This window comes from Sander lucioperca, chromosome 15 (genome assembly GCF_008315115.2).
Source record: "Sander lucioperca isolate FBNREF2018 chromosome 15, SLUC_FBN_1.2, whole genome shotgun sequence".
Taxonomy (NCBI): domain Eukaryota; kingdom Metazoa; phylum Chordata; class Actinopteri; order Perciformes; family Percidae; genus Sander; species Sander lucioperca.
The window spans coordinates 3,384,183-3,405,850 of NC_050187.1; the positions used below are offsets into that span (position 1 = coordinate 3,384,183).

A 21,668-nucleotide genomic window follows, 5' to 3' on the forward strand; every position below is an offset into this window, starting at 1 on the left:
TTCAACTGAGCTAGTTTCATAAAAGTCTCCGGTGCTGGGTCTAATATGAGCTGCTGCTGTTTTCAAGTAGCAGCTAGCTAGCAGCTAGCCATCAGCCCATTGTGACCATAGGTTGTGCTGGCTGATTCTGGTCCGTGTGCGAAGCTAGTGTGACCCGCGCTAGCTAACGTTAGCTGGGTATCAGACGAATCTGCCAAGCTTGTGTTTTATTCATGGGTGTATTAAGGTTTTATTTCCTTTGGCAGATATGGTTTGATGCACTATGCCAGGGAGGCTAGCTAGTTGCATTTAGTCTGAGTCTGTAAGATAACCAAACTTAAGTTAAATATAACGTGCAAATATGGAAATAAATATTAACGTTACATATAAAATAAAGTCCACTGAAATAAATAAAAGTAAAACATATGTATTTAGGCTTTATTTTGAACTATATTGACTAATTTATATTAGTGCTGTCAAACGATTAAAATATTTAATTGCGATTAATCGCATTAATGTCATAGTTAACTCACAATTAATCGCAATTAATCGCACATTTTTATCTATTCTAAATGTCCCTAGATTTCTTTTTGTCCAATAATTTTTTCTCATTTTAATGCTCTTATCAACATGGAAAAATGGATCGGCTTACTTTGTGCTTTTGTCGCCTGGCTTTGATGAGGGGGCAGAGAATTCGCATCAGCTGTGTGCTTGACCATCAAGTGGTATTTCAGACTGGACGTGCTGCGATGATAGCTCGGTTCACAACGACAAAACACACAGATCACTTTGGTCTTGTCAATGGAACCATTTGGCAACTTTTTAAAAGTAAACTTTCCATTCAGAATCTTATTGGCATCCATTTCGGCAGCTCGTGCTCGCCATCCACTCAAAACGTAACGTTAGCCTACTACTCTTTGGCCAGCTCTCAAGCCCAAACAAGTGTGTGCGGTGTACCTGTTGTTTTGTTTCCGGTCTAGTTAGATCCGGTGTGGTATTGTAGTTTTTCTAACGTTACTAGTAGTGCTGTCAAACGATTAAAATATTTAATCGCGATTAATCACATTAGTGTCATAGTTAACTCGCAATTAATCGCAATTAATCGCAATTAATCGCACATTTTTATTTTTTTAAATGTCCCTTGATTTCTTTTTGTCCCATTATTTTTTCTCATTTTAATGCTCTTATCAACATGATACAACGATACTTTTAAAACGGTGCCTGAACGGAAAGATTTATTCTTATATATATATATATATATATATATATATATTTAAAAAAGGAGCACCTTGTTCAATTGTATTTGTCTGTTCTGTATGTTCAAAAATATAAAACAATAAAAAGTTGATCTAAAAAAAAAGGAGCACAAAACAGCGAAAACAACCACTGGATGGGAAAAGGGTATTTTACAAAAACTATGAATGCACCATGAGGCTGGCGAGGCGAGGCTGAGTCTGTGTTTTTCAGACAATGGCAGCTACAGTCTGGTGTTAGAATCCTCTACAGTGAAATACATTCACATTTTTACACAGTTTAGCTGTCAGCATTTTAACCGTGTTTACTCCAGCTGCTAGCTAACGGTAGGCTAACTTTACCTGCTGCTAAGTGTAGTGTTGACTAGCGTCCCGTGCGACGATGTTTCAGTTCCCTCTAACGTACGTTTTCGGAGCATCAGAGAGAAGCGCAGGCATTTAAGTGGCACCTAAATAAGGCACCGAAATCAGCGCTGCTATTCGGTCCGGTAGATAATGGTCGTTAAGGCACCGGTGCCGTATTAGCACCGGGTCTCGGACTCCATTCAAAACGGCAATTTTCGCCGAAAAGACTAGTTTGCAGGTATGTACTACTCTTTGGCCGGCTCGCAAGCCCAAACACGTGTGTGCAGCGTGCCTGTTGTTTTGTTTCCGGTCTAGCTAGATCCGGTGTGGTGTTGTAGTTTTTCTAACATTACTAGTTGTTGCAACAGCATGTGAAAAAAACTAAAAGGTTTGCTAGGCCAAAAAAGGGGTTTAAAAGGGGTTGCGTTGACGCCGTTAATAACACGTTTAACTGACAGCACTAATTTATATCTTTATATGTATTGCCTCATTTATTAATTTCAAGATGTATTTCATAGCCATATTTATGTATATTAAAATAAAGCGATGCAAAAAACAGAGGATCAGTAGCTCAAGAAGTTGGGGTACAAGTTTCCCTCAACTGCAGAAGAATCAGACGCTGCGAAGCGGAAGCTAACTTCAGCGTGGTGTCAGATGAGTCCATACAGTCTATGGTCACATCATGTTTGAGCCATTTTCAGTGTAAAACATTTCTTGCAGAAAATCCTCTTGCACCCTCACTTCCCTGAGATTTCTGCACATTTCGCCATGTCTAAAAATCACATCAGAGTAGGAATCCAAAGTAATTTTAGCCTGTGCTGAAAGCAACACTGGTACACTGGCACTGTTGCCTTGGAAATGACAACATCCGGTCTCAGAATATAAAAAACAGGCCTTTTTTCATTTCTGTTTTCTAGTGATTTTTATTTTTTGTTATATGAAATAGAAAATGAAAATCAACGCATATTTTAAATTTCTCTGATCCCCTTTTGACCATGAAAAGGAAAAAATGCCTTGTATTTTAATTTTCAAATTTTGTATTTTTAAAAAAAAAATCAAATAACCATTCATTTTTTGTCTATTAAATGAAAATCGAATGACCAAAAGATACACTGACCCGATTGTAGCACCAAACCTGAGGCTTCAAAATAGCAGTCCACAAACCAATGGGTGACGTCATGGATGCTACGTCTACTATTTTTACATGTCTATGGATGGAACTGAGCCTTCATTAACAAAATTTGATTCACCCCTGTCTAAGGATTGAAAGTGTGGTGTGTATACAGATTGGAAGCTTTGGGAGCTCAGGGGCTCTTAAAAATTGTGATTTTAGGCTTTATAGATAAACTGAGTTAAAATCCGGGGGATATCACACAAAATCTGGAATGACTGGCAAGAATTCTTTTGTCTAACTGGATTATTACTATTAAAATACTAAACTGAGACTTGATACACATGCTGAAGTGCCTTAAGCTGCTTAAAAAGAACAGTATCGATCTCCAAAAAGAAAATGGTTTGTCTTGCACCAGAAGCCAATGAACCAAGACTGTTATCTTCAGATTTAAAACATGTACTGTAGCTGCTTCACAGAAAGTGAAAAAAGGGGGACTGAATGTGTGTGGACCCAGAGACTTTTTTGAGTTTTAACACCCCAAGGAGAGATGTATTCTTGAGGAGCTGTGGCAGTAGAAAAAAAAATACAGGAAAAAGCAAACAAAAATATACTTTATGTCCAGAAAATCCCACTGTGTGCTCTCACAGCAACCTTTACTTTTTTTCTTTCTCCAATTCCATCCCTGTGGGTAAGCTGTAGTTTGTTTTTGATGACAAACCTGATCATAAGGGTGAGCTCTGTGGTTTCTGGATTTCTCTGAGAGTTGTCTGTGTTCTCAGATGGGGACTGGATTACTGTGTAGTGTAGGGATAACATGTAGGACTCGTAGCCTCTCTGAGACCTTGATCTGTGGGGACACAATACAATACTTGAAATCAGATCTGTTTTTACACTCACTAGTCTTCCAGAGAAGACAGTTCTGAAAATGGACTTGTGGTGGTGGGTCGCACACATAGACAGTATATATAATGGACCAACAGATCTCGTTGCTCTGGACGGAGACCAGTGAAGGATATTAGAAGCACTTTTCCGGTGAGTGCTGAGCGTTACTGTGCAGCCTCCAACTGAGAGAGACGACGTAAATGTGACGTGAGCAACCTGTCTGAAAGTTGTAAGTCTTCTGGTAGCTGTGCCGAGAGAAATCTCAATCATTCCGATTGCAGAGACGGAGAGCGTAGGTATATGTAAAGAGATAACATAGGCACAGGCTAATTATTGCTAACTAAAATGCTAGTTAACATTAGTAATTAAACTTAAACAGATAATGTAAGTCAAAACTGCCTGCGAGCTTCTCCTGTACTATACGGTAATTCCTCTACTATACGACAGTAAGTCGCTTGGTTATGACACAATCGTTAGCCTATTTTTACAAAAACGCCTGCTACGGAGCCATAACATGAGGTACAAGGTAATGGAGCCTTTTACACATTGTCGTGTTTCTTTAGAAATAAACAATGGACAAATAAAGTCTTTAAACGCTTCACATGTAAAGTTATTCGCTGTCAAAGTGACGTCAAAATGAATGGCAGTCAATGGAATGCTAACTGGCGGGTGAGTGCTTGTTAGCATCAAAATGGCGCCATAGGATCTACGGGTTGTTGACAGACGCTTACCCCCTTGGTCGCGCAGGATGTGACGGCGCGGTGCGTGATGGCTGGGTTCAGTAATAAAAACGTCAAACGAAGGATAATTAACTATTACTGAAAACAATGACTACATAACATTAACAGATCATTTAGAAAGAAATAACTATTTACATGTACATACATACAAATCAGACTAAAAGATGATACAGATACAGATGGAGTGTAGCAATGATGTGCTTTGTCAATCAAATCTGGTTGGTTTGTCAAATGTTATGGTTCAGCAGATAAAATACCTGATTACCTGTATGCCAAATATTATATGTATTAACAACTTAACCTTAATGCATACAGAAAGTTACTATAATGTTATTATAAATCTCAACACTGTCTCCTCCTTACTCCTGTTAAATTATATAAGACTGAGGCTATCTAAAGTTAATTCTCATTGTTTGATTTTTTTTCCAATAATGAGGTAAACATATTTTAGACAAATCCCCGAGCTAAAACATTCAGATTTCCGGTTTCAACAGTTTTTTCTACTCTCGGCTAAGTGTTACCCAACTCTAAGCTGGCCTTCTATGATTGGTCATCTGCTCCAAGTAGGCAGGACTGGAGTGTTTTTTTTAAGCCACTGCAGTGTTAACATTGTCCCATGTAACTGCATGCTAACAGCAGTAAACAATGTCACCTTGGCTGCCAGTGTTGTTAAATTCTCCCCAATTCCGAGTCACAGTACTCCTGAAACATTTTCTGTTTATGTAGTATTTGGTTTAAAAGCCTTTATTTGCTGACTGTAGAAATTGCTGCTATATTCTACTGTGTGTCAACTGCTAACTAAAGTAGCTACATGGCTAACGGCAGTAAACAATGTCATCTGGGCTGCCAATGTTGTTATTCTCCCCAATTCCGGGTCGCATTACTGCTGAAACATATCAGATTGGGTGTTTGGTTCAGAAGCCTTTATGTGCGATTTTTGACGGACGATAGTGCTGCTTCGTTCCATTACAATCAAACCTAGGCATACTGCTAACTATAAAGTGGCTACATGTTAACGCGACATAGCTGTAATCTCGGCAAATGCTGGTCATTTCTCCCCAAATTCCGGTCACTTTACTGCTGGGACATGTCCGGTTGTGTAATATTTGGTTTAAAAGCCTTTATTGGTGTTTTTCACTGTACAAAGTCCTGCTATATACTCTGTTTCAGTAGCTCCAGCTTTATCTAGTGAAACACGTCTCAGAGGGTGAATACAGGAGCAGCAGCCATGGGTAGTATGAGAAAAATATAGTGCCTCCACTGGCGTGGTGGTAGAATCAATCAGGGAATGGGCTACTGAACGAGACCGAATGTAACCGTGCAACCGCTCGAGTCTAATGTAATCAAGCAGTGTCTTGGTTCTCGGCAAGTTTGAGTTATTGACCAAGCCTTGTTTCTAGTGCATCTTGATTGAGATGATTGTGTTAATGGCAATTCACACATTATCGATGGGGAAGTTCATCACATACAAATACACGTCATATTATCTTGGTAGTTATGTTAAGTTAAATGTTAGAGAAGTGAATGTTACTACATGGTAGGTAGGCTGTAGAGGTGTTGAAATTAATCAAATAATCGATGCATCGAATCGTGGACATGGACGATGCTGCATCAATAATCGGCCGGGCCATAATCGATTATTTCTGTTTACAATTTAACGTATGCCTAACAACCTTTCTGTTTACATATTCTGTTATGTTTTGCACATTCAGGAAGTGCCATGTGCTCAGTGCTGTAGTTTTATGTATCCAATTTATTTAGTATTAGAGCACTGCAGACTGTTTTGTTTTTGAAGCTTGAAAAGCTATGAATTAAATATCCTATATGACTTTAATAGAAAAATGTATTTGACGCATCGTGATGCATCGAGATATCGAATCGAATCACTGACATGATAATTGTAATCGAATCGAAGCGGGAGATCAGTGAAGATTTACACCGCTAGTAGGCTGTCACGAGGAGACCGCGCACCAGACTACTGAACGAGACCGTAATGACCGTAACCGAGGGTACTGCATGAGTCTATATTCAAACAGGTGTCTAGGTTCTCGGCAAGTTTGAGTTATCAGCCGATCCCAAAAGCCTTTATTTCTCGTGCATCTTAGATGATTGTGTACATAGAAATTCATAGGCTACATTATCGATGGATATCACATACAAATACATGTCATGTTATCTTGGTAGTTATGTTAAGTTAAATGTTTGTTACATGGTAGGTAGGCTGTCACGAGGAGACCGCGCACCAGGCTACTGAATGAGACCGTAACCATGCCTAATGCATGAGTCTATGTAATCAAACGGGTGTCTATGTTCTCGGCAAGTTTGAGTTATCAACCGATCCCTTTATGTCTCTTGCATTTTAGAATTGTGTTCATGGAAATTCATAGGCTACATTACCAAGGGGAAAGTATTATATCATCACATACAAATACACGTAATGTTATCTTGGTAGTTATGTTAAGTTAAATATTAGAAGTAAATGTTGCTACATGGTATTTAGACTGTCACGAGGAGACCGCGCACCAGGCTACCGAATGTAACCGTGGCCAGTGCGTGAGTCTAGTGTCTGTCAGTATGAGTGTATAAATAGTATATCGAGACTGAATGTAACCGTGCAACCGCTCGGTTCCGTGACAAGATGGCGCCGCAGAATGGCGACACGGTGTGTTGGAGCGCTCTGTTTTGTTTTGTTTTGTGTTTTAACTTTGTTTCTTGCAATGGTACCCGTATCTCATTCACAAGTGAAGAGCTCGTGAACTTCAGGGGAACAACACCATCAGACTTATTTCCCACTTTTCTTCTCCCTTCACTGGAAATTTTGAACATTCTGGTCAAAGGTGCGCTCACCTTTGCTCACGCAGCGAAACGCCGGAGGAGAGGGAAACGGGCCAGTGCGCTGGTGCGTCTCCGCCAGCGAGGATCACGCACACCGTTATCTGGAATATTCCTCTCTAACGTGCGCTCTCTGCCCAACAAAGTGGAGGAATTACAACTGCTGTTGGGGGGAAACAGGGACTTTTCTTCATCTGCTGTTTTGTGCTTCACGGAGACGTGGCTCTGTGGACTAATACCGGACTCTGCGCTGCAGCTGGCAGGCTTCCAGCTTTTCAGAGCGGACAAAGACACGGACCTCTCCGGCAAAACTAAAGGTGGAGGAATCTGTTTCTACATCAACAGCGGTTGGTGCAACGATGTGACAGTGATCCAGCAGCATTGTTCTCCTTACCTGGAGTATTTCATCATAAACTGTAAGCCTTTTTATTCACCCCGTGAGTTCCATTCATTCATTCTGGTCGGTGTTTACATCTCCGATGCTGACCAGATACTGTGTGTGGAGCGGACCAACCCGGACTCCCTAGTTATTGTCCTTGGTGACTTTAATAAAGGGAACCTCACTCATGAACTCCCTAAATATAGACAACATATTAAATGCCCGACCAGAGAGGAGAACATTCTGGATCACTGTTACACCACAGTCAGGGATGCTTATCACGCAGTCCCCCGTGCTGCACTGGGACACTCTGACCACGTCATGGTCCACCTGATCCCCGCCTACAGGCAGAAACTAAAGCTCTGCAAACCTGTAGCGAGGACATCAAGGAAGTGGACCAGTGAGGCTGTGGAGGATCTCCAGTCGTGTTTGGATTGTACTGACTGGGATGTGTTCAGGACTGCTACCAACAGTCTGGATGAGTACACAGAGGCTGTGACGTCATACATCAGCTTCTGTGAGGACTGCTGGTTCCATCAAGCACCAGGGTGAGTTACAACAATGACAAACCCTGGTTCACAGCCAAACTCAGAAGGTTAAGGCTGGCTAAGGAAGACTCGTTCAGGAGTGGGGACAAAGACAGATTTAAAGAGTCAAAGTACAAATTTAGCAAGGCAGTGAAGGAGGCTAAACATCGGTACTCTGAGAAGCTCCAACGCCAGTTCTCAGCTAACAACTCTGCGACTGTCTGGAAAGGACTTAGGCAGATCACCAACTACAAGCCTAAAACCCCCCACTCCTTCAATGACCGACACCTAGCCAACGACCTGAACGAGTTCTACTGTCGATTTGAAAGACAAAAGGACAGTCCTGACACCATCCCCCACGACACCTCCCTACAGCTACAGCCACTGTGCATCACCTCCACCTCGCCCACCTCAGCAGGGTCCTGGGCCCCCCCACCAATGCCCTCCTTAAAGGTCCCCTCCACCTCCACCCCCCCTCCCACCTCAGTGACGACTCTTTCCATTCACGAGAGGGACGTCAACAGACTCTTTAGGAGACAGAATCCCAGGAAAGCTGCTGGACCGGATGCTGTCTCCCCATCCAGCTTGAAGCACTGTGCTGACCAGCTGTCTCCAGTGTTCACAGACATTTTTAACACCTCACTGGAGACATGTCACGTGCCAGCCTGCTTCAAGACCTCAACCATAATCCCTGTCCCCAAGAAGCCAAGGACCACAGGACTTAATGACTTCAGACCCGTCGCCCTGACCTCTGTGGTTATGAAGTCCTTTGAGCGCCTTGTGCTTTCACACCTCAAAGCCATCACCGACCCCCTCCTGGACCCCCTGCAGTTTGCCTACAGAGCCAATAGGTCTGTAGATGATGCAGTCAACGTGGCCCTCCACTACATCCTCCGGCACCTGGACTCCGCAGGTACCTACGCCAGGATCCTGTTTGTGGACTTCAGCTCTGCCTTCAATACCATCATCCCGGCTCTGCTTCAGGAGAAACTCTCCCAGCTTGGTGTGCCTGACTCCACCTGCAGGTGGATCACTGACTTCCTGTCTGACAGGAAGCAGCATGTGAAGCTGGGGAAACACGTCTCCGACTCACAGACCATCAGCCCCAGGGCTGCGTTCTTTCTCCTCTGCTCTTCTCCCTGTACACCAACAGCTGCACCTCCGGTCACCAGTCCGTCAAGCTTCTGAAGTTTGCGGACGACACCTCCCTCATCGGACTCATCTCTGATGGAGACGAGTCCGCCTACAGGTGGGAGGCTGACCACCTGGTGACCTGGTGCAAGAGCTCAATGCTCTAAAGACAGTGGAGATGGTTGTGGACTTCAGAAAGAACCCAGCCCCACCTGCCCCCATCACCCCCTGTGGCTCCACAATTGACACTGTGGAGTCTTTCCGCTTCCTGGGAACTACCATCTCCCAGGACCTCAAGTGGGAGCTGAACATCAGCTCCCTCGTGAAGAAAGCACAACAGAGGATGTACTTCCTGCGGCAGCTGAAGAAATTCAACCTGCCAAAGACAATAATGGTGCACTTCTACACAGCCATCATTGAGTCCATCCTCACATCCTCCATCACCATCTGGTACGCTGCTGCCACTGCCAAGGACAAGGGCAGGCTGCAGCGTGCAATCTGCCGCCGCTCCAGGACCTATATGCCACCAGGACTCTGAAGCGTGCTGGAAAGATTGTGGCTGACCCCTCCCACCCCGGACACAAGCTCTTTGAGTCACTCCCCTCTGGCAGGAGGCTGAGGTCCATCAGGACCAAAACCTCACGCCACATAAACAGTTTTTTCCCCTCCGCCACTAGCCTTCTAAACAAGGCCCGGAATCCATCCTGACTCTCTCCACACCCCACCCCTGGCTGACTCTCTCCACACCCCACCCCTAGCTCCTCATGCCACTGTACCTACTCTGCTGTAGCGTTCCTTTTTACTACTGTTTAACTTATTTTACTATTTATTTAAATTAATTTTATCGTTATTAATACATACTGTGTGTATATGTTTATACTTATATTGTTTATATTCTTTTTATCCTTCTTATATTTCTATGTGTGACATGCTCCAACAACACCATGACAAATTCCTCGTATGTGCAACGTACTTGGCAATAAAGCCCTTTCTGATTCTGATTCTGAGTCTAATATAATCAAGCGGTGTCTTGGTTCCTGGCGGGTGAAGTAAACACGCAATCACCACCACCCCCCACCGCTGAGGGCACGCAAACCGGTGACCGAATCTATCAACTCGGTAGGCCAACCAATGACCCTCCAGTTGAACCGACGAGTCGGTTGTCCCATCACTATTCCAGATTGCATTGATTTTTTTCTTTGATTCCATACTTTCCCAATATTGTTGCAGTGTTGTTAGTGAGTCTGCTGTTTAAATTCTGTAAACCTAAGTAGGACTTCAAAATAATAACCCTTTTTCAATGGTATAATATCTCCCAACAATTACAACTCAAAGTGGGAGTAAGTGTTTTGAAATGAAAGTTTTGTTAGCAGTAAAACACATGAGATGATAGTACAATCTATGAATAAAAGATAGACTGAGCTCATGGTTTACTCCTGAATTGGCAGTAAAGAAAACCTGGGCAACAGCCAGACACAGAGGAACCAACTCAATGGTTAGCATTTAGGAGTTAAAGGGATGAATGCACAGCTGCAGTCAGAGCTGCCAACTCAGGATCCTACTCGCACTTTCTCACTCAGAGCTGCTAGATTCTGGAAGGTAAATTTTATATGAAATATGTTCATCATTAATTCAGAATGTTCTGTGACCAGATTTCAACAGACATGTTGCTGCTGCTGGCCATTTGTTTGAGGATGATCATACAAATATCTCTTTGTTTAACCTTTGCTCATGATGTACATAAAGGGTAACTACCATTTTTTTCAACCTGGACCCTATTTTCCTATATTTTTGTGTGTGACTGATGGGAACAACAATCTTTGAAATTGGTCCAGTATTAAGCGTGAACGCTGTAACCGGCAGCCGCAGACCGGGCTGCAATGTAACCGTATGGGGCAAATGTTCACCATCAGTTTGGTCCACTAAAAGTGCTGTTTTTGCCACTGAAAGGCTCAGATTATTAAGTGTAAGTGTCTGATGTTGGGGATTTCCTCCTCTGTGTCCCCCCTTTTGGGACAATGTGTCTGACTCCAATAATAGACCTATATGTCCCCGTGCATTCGTTAAATTGGTATTACATTGATCCTAAGCAAGAGCCAAATAAGACAATAAGAAAAAATCAAATACATTTGTTTAATCAGTCAAGCATCAGAGTTACAATACACACATCTGTGGGATCACAAAGCATGCAGAGACTAAGTTTCCCTAGCAACAGACAAAAAGCCAGAGCCGCTCCACGTAGCTCTAGATTGTCAGACTGTCAGCCCCGTTCTATCCTTTCCCTAAACTCTTATATATATTATATATATATATATATATATATATATATTATATTGTTTCTGTCGACTCTGAATGAAGTGTATTTTACAATGCTAAAATTACTGTTTATTTACATAGAGTCTGGTGGGTTTAGGGGACGCAATTTTGCGGATGTTTTTATGTTTAAAAAAAGGATCTCACTCTCACTCAACAGAAAGGTCGACCTCCTTAGAAATCCTTTCCACAATGTTGTCAGACACTTAATATGAATGAATGAATATTAATTTGAGCCTGTCAATGACAAAACGAGCACTTTTGTGAAGGTAAACACAAGCTGGAGAATAGCCGTATTAACTTACATTGTAGCTTGTTTCGCCGCTGCTGACTGCAGCGATCTTGCTTAATACTGGACCAATCAGTCACTTAGACACAAAAACATGGGAAAATAGGGTCCAGGTTGAAAACAGTAGTTACCCTTTAAGGAACTACAAGTTTTAGATGTTGTTACATGAGCATAACTGTTTATTTCGTCCCAGAATTTGGAAAATGTGGACCATCCGCATGAAGATATGGGGATATTTGTGACGCTAAATAACAATCATCTAATTTCCAAGCTGTCAAAAAAGTTCAGGAATTGTTTTTCAATAATAATTGTTTTATCTGTTACTTTTTAAAAGAAACATACATGCTGTGTGGATTATGTTCAGTGAGACCATTTTTAACCAGTGAAAAAGTTTTTTTTCACCACCAGGTTGTGAAAAAAATCTTTGTGATCACATGTTAATAAAATTAACACGTTTTTTTATATTTCCACAAGACCACAGTTTTACCCCGAACAATAAACATGAATGAATGTTACATTGCAAGGGTGAGTGTTGTAGGGAAACAAATTACATATGTTGTCAGTGAACATTTTACTATTATACTCTGCCAGAGTATAAACTGTTCCAGAGAAGAGGCATAAATTGACAGTACAAATGCATCTCTAAAATAAACTGAATTATTTGTCCCGTCAGCTAGCTTTAGGCCCAGATCAGACAGAGGGCATTTTCAGCAGCCTGGGGCGGCTTTTTGTAATTGTTTTCAATGAGAGTGAAGCATTTTGCTCGCTGCTTTTGTGGTGCTGAGCACCTCGTGTTTTTTTAGCAGAAGCCCCCTGAACGCCTCGAAATTAAAAAAAAACTTAATTTAACTTCACAGCAAAATAACAGTTGGCTGAGGACAGGTGATTCAAACAAGGGCGGAACTTTGGGTTCAACATTGGGGGGGTTGAGATCTCCAACTATCTATGAGGTCCCGGGACATGTATGCATGTATTGAAAAAAAGCGACAAAAACATCGAAGAAATTGTCAAAAAAACCTTGAAAAAAGCAACAACCTCAAAAGAATTGTGAGAAAAAATGACAAAAGGAGACAAATGTCGGAAAAAGCGACAAAAACTTAGAAAAAAACTCCAGAAATGCCATGACAAAAACGTTGGAAAACTTGTCCAAAAAAACCTTGAAAAAGGTGACAAAAACGACAAAGTAAATTGTCACATTTTTTTTTTAAAAGGCGACAAAAACGTCCAAAAAATATCACTCATGCAGGCTTCCTAAAATAATGATATTATAATACTGAATGAATTTGGTGATCGGTTCTAAACATTTGAAATAGCATTTAAGTGTTTTACAGTTACAAGGTTGTTGCTTTGTAAATCAGACACAGATGGTGAAGCGCTGTAATGTACCTCTTTATACAGGCTTTCTTTTTCTTTTTTCTTTTTTAACCCAAATGCACTGGTGCACCAATTTTGCCCTGGTCAGGGGGTAAAAATATTTCAAAGGGGGTACATTATTGAAAAAAATTTAAGAAACACTGCTTTAATGGAAGGCAACAAACTCCTATTCACTTCAAATTGGTGCTTAATGCAAATAAAAAAGTCATGCTTGATGAAGCTATTTTCCTCTGTTTATATGCCATTTATAGAAACGCTGCCTCCACTTTTACATTCAGTTCTTCGGTTCATTACTGGAGATAATTACAATACTCATAACTGCATGCAGATGTAAGAACCATTGGTGTTCATTAGTATAAAAAGCTCTTTTCTGAAGACTGCTGTCTTTTATGTGGCTCTGGAACCCATACTGAACTTGTCAACGCAGTTGCATATACTGTTCGTATGATATCATACGAAAATGTATGTATACCATTTCATGTTTCCTACGAAATTAGGCGGCCGACGGCTGGTCACGTGACGCCTGCTATAGAGCTCTGCAAACTGTCGGTGGCCGTGGGTAGTTGGGTTTAGCTGACAAAAGGCGACTTGGAGCCGGGTACAGGGCACCGCAACATGATGGACTGTGAGAGTTGAGTTTAGTCGACAAAAAGTCTGGATTAAATTAAATTGGTTTGGATTAAAACCCTCCCGAGACATGAAGATGCTCTTCCTGGGTGAAAGTCTTTTGCTTTCCCAGGAAGCGAACTTTGCTCCGCGCCTTGAAAGCCCTGTGTTTTATGACCCACCCATCCAACCCCTCACAGTCCTCCTCACTACGTGGTCCACAGCGTTCTTATACAGCAGCAGTCAATGTGGTGCATGCAGTTATAAATACGTGGAATGCTTACGAATTACAATGCTTTACTTTTCATAACTATATGTACGAATGGTTCATGAGAACAGCCTGAACTTGATGCATTATGAACCCCCTGGGTCAAAGTTTTACTTGTCATCTTAATGTGATTTCTACCCTCAGAACCTGCCCAACACAGAGGTCTGCAACCTGTGGCTCCGGAGGCTCCTCTTTAGCCCCTCTCCAATGACTCCCTGATGCTTTGACAAAAAAATTACATGGAAAGATAAGACGTTTTCAGACAAAACAGCCACATGATATAAAAATAAAAATAAGAGCTCTATAACTAGCATTATTCCTTCTTGCAAATATAACTATACATATTCCTCTTCATATACTCTTATAAATATTACACTAAATACATACGCACTGAATATAGAAAAGTTAAATCTTACAACAAGCCAAGAAGCTTTGTTTCCTCTACTTGCTCAACAGCTACATTATTCAGCATCAAATTCAGCTGAGGTCTAGAGCTCAAGGAATGATTTTTACCAAATACAATGCTTTTAGTCTTTGACATGTTTAAGAATAATTTATTGCTAGTAACCCATTCTAATGCTATCTGCAATTCTTTGTTGAGGGTTGCAGTTATTTCATTAATTGTAGGTGTATACATGTATATTGTTGTATCATCTGCATACATGGACACATGGGCTTTTTTTAAAAGCAAGTGGAAGATTATTAATAAAAACAGAAAATAGTAAAGGGCCAAGCGAACTTCCTTGTGGAATTCCACACTCTAAATGTTTTGTATCAGAAAAACTTCCATTAAAGAAAACTGTATCTGGTCAAATACATTTTTTTTCCAAGAGCTTGCTAAGAATAGGTGACAGACTAATTGGTCGGCTGTTAGTGCCGGTGAAGGCAGCCTTAGCTTGCTTGGGTAGAGGAATAACTTTAGCTTCTTTCCAAATTTGGGGAAAAAGATGTAGCAAATAGGAGTGGCAATTTGGTCAGCAACCATCCTCAGTAGCTTTCCATCCAAGCTGTCAATAATAGGTGGTTTCTCATTATTGATAGACAATACTTTTTTCACCTTTTCTATACTCACTTTACACAATTCAAAAGTACAGTTCTTGTCTTTCATTATTTGGTCTTTTATACATAAATATGATGGATCACAACTTGTTGGCATTTCCTGCCTTAGTTTACACACGTTGCCAATAAAATGATCATTAAAATGATAAGCAATTTCTAAGGGTTTGGTAATGAAAGACCCGTCTGACTCAACAAAAGATGAAGTTGAGTTACTCTTTCTGCCCATGATATCATTTAAGGTACTCCAGAGTTTTTTTTCCATCATACTGTATATTATTTTTTTTATTTTCATAATACAGTTTCTTCTTCTTTTTGTTCATTTTAGTCACATACAGTAGTTCCTTATTTTACAATATGTTGGCCATTCAGATGTACATCCAGACCTTTTTGTCACTCGTTTGGCTTCATCTCTATCAACCATGCATTTTTTCAAATCCTCATCAATCCAAAGGGCACTGACAGTTCTAACAGTACTAGATTATGATCGCTAAATGGGAACCGATACGGATACAGTTTTTGAGCACAATTCTACAGCATTAGTGTAAATGAGATCAATGCACGTGGATGGTATAATTCCTGTACTCTTCTTGAATACGCTGGTAGGTTGATTAAGTTTCTTTTTTAGTGGACAGCTTGATGAAAGTAAATTAATGTTCAGGTCTCCCAGGAGATAAATCTCATTATTCCCATCACATACTCTTTCAAGCATTTCACACAAATTATCTAAATATTGACTGTTAGAACTTGGTGGCCTATAACAACATCCCAACAGCAGAGGTTTTAAATGAGGCAGGTGAACCTGCAGCCACAACATTTCAACTGCACTTAACATTAAGTTCTCTCTGAGCTTAACAGGAATGTGGCTCTGAATATACTGTATATTGCAACTCCTCCCCCATATGTATCCCTATCTCTTCTATAGATGTTATATCCCTGTATTGCCACTACAGCATCATCAAATGACTCATCCAAGTGGGTCTCAGAGATGGCTAGAATAGGCTAATTTAGACTTTATAGATTGTGTTACCTTCATTATAAGGCTCAAATATGCTTTGCGGCTCCAGAGAGATTTGTTTTTCATTTTTTATGGCCAAAAAATGTCTCTCTTGATAGGAAGGAAGCAAGACGATCTGGAAGGTGTGAAGGAGGTTTTGAATCTACCCTGCCACCCTGGACAGATTCACATTATACACTGATAACTACGTAGCATGGCTTCCGTCCAGTTATAATAAATGAAAGATATAAAGATAACACGAGGGTTAGCAGTATAATGTGCAGTCAATGCAGCTTGCTGCTGCCACCCCAGTGATTTCATCTCACTCACTCAATGCAGTTTGAAGACCGTCTGAGACAGATGTCATTTTAACTAGGCTATACAATGGAATATTGACATCTTACTCCTTCAACCAGACAACAAGAAGCCTTTCTGCATCTGATTGGGCCAATTAACAACTCACTGATGCTGATTTTCAGACTAGAAAAACAGCAGTGAAATGTGAAAAAGATTTGTCGTCAACCACCAAAACAGTTTTTTAATCAATTTGAGGCAAAACAGCTACATTGAAATTGAGTGGCTCTTTATGAATAATAATGAGTCAAATGTGTGTAATATGAAAGGAGTTGCTTGTAGTGACAAACCCACAGAGAATTATTACCCTCAGCTCTATAGAGCTTTTTCAGCGTCTTTTAACTCATTGTTTTGGTTTTCCAGGTCACAACTTTACTGTTTTGCTTCAGTCTCAGCTCTCATCTACCTTGTTTCCTGCAGCAGCAGGCAAATGTTTTCAGCGAGAAAAGCTCTAATATTCTTACTGGACACACTACCTGCGCAACACATTCTCACTTCCAGCGCGTCAAAAAGGAACGCTTGGTCAGGTGCCTTTGGCGTTTGTTGCTGATGCAAAAAGTCTCTGTCTCCTTTTTAGATGCGCTTGGTTGGGACTCTTCAAGTCACTTTATGACGATCTGGGTCAGGACGTACGTTTAACTGACATACGGCACAAGAACGGGACAGTTAGGTTGTGGGTGGGGTTACAAAATGTACGTTTCAGTGACACCCGGGAAAAGAACTCCGGTCTCCTGGGTGAAAGTCCTGTGTTGTTTAACCCATCCACCACCCCAACCTTCCTCCTTATACAGATTTTCTACTCGTTGCCGTTGTCGCTCTTAATACTACATCATCTTACTTGGAACCCACTGCAGTTCTAGGCAAGACCCGCCCTTCAGTTGCATTCGCGCTATGACTGGCCAGGCGTCCATGCTCGTGCAAGGTAACGAAACCTGATTTGTTCAGGTCCTATCCCCTGACCAATTGGCTATCCTAACCACTCGAGGTCAATGCCTAACCTCAACCAATCATGCTGCTTGTAAGATCTATAATAACGCCGGTGCATTCCATACAGATGCTAAAGTGTAATTTTTGCATTGGTATCTGACGCTAAGAGCCACTGAAAAAGCGTCAGTATTTGACGAGTTGGGAATGAGACAAATGACAGAAAGCGATGAGCTAGTAAATGTAGTGGAGCGATTAGCAGCTCAAGAGCCAGATATATCCCTCGGGAGTTGGTGGAGACCAAAAACTGAGCAAAAAGGAGAGTGAATATTGAATGTACATTTATCGGGTGACCAGAAAAATGACTAATGAATGCTAGTGTTGTTCTGTGTCTGCTGCATTTGTAAATAGGCAGTTTGCTAACATGTTAGCCATATTAATGTTTTCGACCATATATATTAAATGTGTGATTTTTAGCTTCTTGTGAAGTTCAATCAATGCAGCTTTTAAATAGTTGTTTGACGAGTTGTGAGAGGCAGTGAGCTCTCTGATTGGTCCAACACAATGTCTGATTGAGCTTGGTTAAATCACAGTGGATGTTTGTCTTCAAATATGTCTCTGACAGAAAATACATATTGAACATATCTACAGCGTGTAATGACAGTTGTCATTACATGTGATTTGGTGTATAAGTCCGTTTCAGTACAAAGTTAATGACAGGTTGACATTAACCAAGAGGACATAAACATGGCAGCAGGGATGTGCGCAGACATTTTGGGAGGCAAGGAAAAAAAAGGCTTAATAGTTAATAAATAATTATTTATTTGAAATTGAAACAAAATGTTAAATATATTAACACCACTCTTACCCATTTCTTTTATTTCCCTTGCGCAATTGTTCAATAGATTTAATAAATACTTAAAGGTACACTGTGTAGGAATTTCTCCCATCTAGCGGTGAAATTGTATTTTGCATTCAAACGAATAGTGCTCTCTAGCGCCTCACTTTTTCAAATGCGTGTTGCAACTGTGGTAGCCATTATGTACCAAGAAGCTATGACAACATGTCTTCCAATTTTCGCTTTTTTGGCCACGAGGATTCCTTCTCCTGTGCCTCGGCATAAGTATGATCCTCCATTATGAACTAAAGTGCAGTGCAGGCTTTCAAATTTGCCGGGGCGGTGACAAGCGCTTCTCATTGATCTCCTTCTCCGTTTCAGCTGGTTTCAGTCACGTGACGCTGGCTCTGAACGAAAACGCGTTGTGGATTAGCTAGACAGGTAGGCTAGTGCTTTATGTCCCTCTCAGTGATTATAGTTTTTCAAAATGGTGGAACGACACGGAAGCCTCCTTGGACTTGCCCGTCCAATGTAAATACAGATAAGAAATTCTTCGCTTGCAAGGATAAGTCAGATCATTGGCAGAGGTAATTTTACACCAATGAGGACATATTTATGAATGAAGACATTGATTTGAGCTAATAAAATACTTAAAACACTACACAGTGTACCTTTAACAAAATAATCAGTTCACACAGAGACTTTTTAGTATTCACCAGGTTAATCACAAACACCAAATGAAACTCTGCCACAATGTGCATGTTTTCTATGCTACTAGTTTCAGGTATATATTTAGAATAATAACAAAAATACAAAATAACACTTAAAAAAATATTTTTGAAACATCAACAAAAATCTTCAGACTGTCTACAGACAGCAATTTTGTTTATTTTACAGGAAAAAAACACTGCACCAATAATGAAAAAACACTGTTATTATTAGATGAGGAGCCTACGGTCAAAATGATGAAGTTACTGTTTAATGCAGGACCCTTTTTTCATGTTGTGGTCAATTTAGAGATTTTGGTCTATTTTGCTTCCAAGTCTTCTTTTACTCGAATGGAAATAAAACTTCCAAAATACACATTTAGATGGTATTTGTTTTAGGCTGCAGCTGTAGATTTCTTCAAAATGAATCTACATATTTAAAGCCAACATTTAAGGGGGAAAGCCTTTTAACTCATTAACTGGGCCTTGTAAAATGAATGCACATTAGCGTGTTTTAATTAGTTAATGCCTAATTTGCATATCAATGTGGCGATTGTGATGATGTTATTAGACACTGATTGTACCGTAACTGTTCTCCTAGAGTGTCTCCATTAAGTACAGAATATTAGTCTGTAGGGCCATGATGCCTCAGATAAACCTTAGCTAATTTATTACACAAGCTAGTAGCTCATGCATGTTAGCAAGACAGAAGTTAACCTTATTTTTTTTGTCTTTGGCTAATTAGCTGTAAACTCAAGACACTGGCTGCTTAGTCTTTTGTTCATCACCAAAAAAAATCACCACCTATGTTGGTGATAGACGGGCCAAATCAACCAATCAGATCAACGATATATCAAACTCTTGCCGAAACCAGTCGGGAGAAGAGCAAAAACATCTTTTCCTCTGAGAAAAGCCTCCAATGCCATTTTTTGCTCTTCTGTCAATGAAGGAATACTTTCTAATTCGGATAAAACTTGCGCGATAGCTACGCTCATCTCATCCATGGAAGCCACCATGTTGTTTAGACTGAACAGTCGCTTCTCATTGCGTCACACCTAAACCCGCCTCAATACCAACGCTGATTGGTCGGTCGTTTGGCGAACGGCTCCAAATTTTCTCTGTCTCAAGATGCCAGACTGATCTGCGAGTGGAAAACTGGAGCTCGCGAGATCAGGGCGGTCTCACGAGGCTATGAAGGGACTGCTGCCTTTCTGTCTGCCTCGCTGCCTCTCTGGCTACATTCACACCGCAAGTCTTAACGCTTAATTTGGATTTTTTGCTCAGATCCAATTTTTAGTTAGGCTGTTCACATTACCTTTTACAATGTGGCCTATATAAGAGTCCAGTGTGAACTGTTTGCGGTTTCGAACTAACCCGCATTCGCAAAGGAACAATAACAATGATATCAGATTTTGTTGCACTAAAGTTAGGGAGGTTATGGAGGAAGTAAGCATTTTCGCTTTTATTTCAAAATATTTGTGTAATGGTAGCCATAACATTAATGAGCAGGTGCTGAGGAGGAGAAGAATGAAGAGAAAGAGAGCCACATTGGCTATTTTTCAAAAACAGAGCGGTTACGGTATGATCCTTCTAGTTTTGATTGAATTGAAGTATCTCCCCATACACTAATTATGTCTAACACCTCACTCTCCCTCCATTGACTTGTTCCATCACTGTTCTCCATTTTGTAGGCCTAGTCAAGTTTTTAATTTTACTGTCTGTGTCTAGGGCTAACTGCGCACAATTGTGACAAATGTCGATGTAGATTGACGTAAAAGTCACATCAAATCCGCCTTGGTTGTTCACACTGCGGCCGCATTGAATAAAATCAGACCTGGGTCTGATTCAGGACAACATATGGAAGTGGTCTAAATCTGATTTGGAAAAATCTGATCTGGGCAAGATTTGAGTGTTCACACTACTTCTGAAGAAGTCTGACCTGGTCACTTGACCCCAAAAAATTTTTGGGGTCAAGATTTGGGCCACTTTTGCCTGCAGTCTGAACATAGCCTCTGTGTGCTTCTCTGTGTGTGGCGAGCACTGCTGACGAGGACAAAGTCTCATCTCCCGACCTGATATTTTGATTTTTTTTAATTCAGTAAATACATTTGTTTTCCAGGGAAACCGTGTGCAAACAAGAATATATACAGGCTATATTCATTAACAAAAAAAAAAAAAAAAAAACATGCATCCAGAAAAAAAGGGCACTTTCTCTCGAGGAAGAAAAAGGGAACGTGCTCAAGCCCCTTTTGACGTCTATGTGTGCACATGACTGCATGGCAGGTTTCAATGAAACACAAATGAAAGTGTCTGGTTGTATTGTGTTAGGGTTACATTTAACTGTCATATGTGGTTATTTGGCTCTGACTGTGGTCGTCAAATCCTCTCATGACAGTGTCATCAATTATTTTCCTAATCTCAATTTTAACTCTGTCATACATTGAAAGCATGACAGTGTAAACAGTGAAGGTGACTACATTATAACTGTTTTACCTTTTCTAACCTACAAACGTGATCTACTGTAAAGATTGATTAGAATAGAAAGCTACATTCTGCTGGCGTTGGCTACAACATCCAGTTAAATCCCTCCGCTCTTTATGGGGTTTTCTAATGGAAATGTTTATGATTGATGAGAAAAATATACATTTTGACTTGAAGATACTGCAGAAAGCAAGACGCAAGATGCTTGTAAAAACTCTGATAATGTGCTTTAAAAGTGCTTGAAAATTGCTTGAATTTGACTTGTTAAAACCTCTGGGA

The 21,668-nt window shown here is 40.7% G+C and overlaps 1 protein-coding gene across 2 annotated transcripts in view; it reads left to right on the forward strand.

Moving 5' to 3' along the window:
- Window positions 1-21,668, forward strand: part of b3gat2 (beta-1,3-glucuronyltransferase 2 (glucuronosyltransferase S)) — a 107,988-nt gene that overhangs the window by 21,421 nt on the left and 64,899 nt on the right. The gene's annotated exons all lie outside the window — the stretch shown is intronic.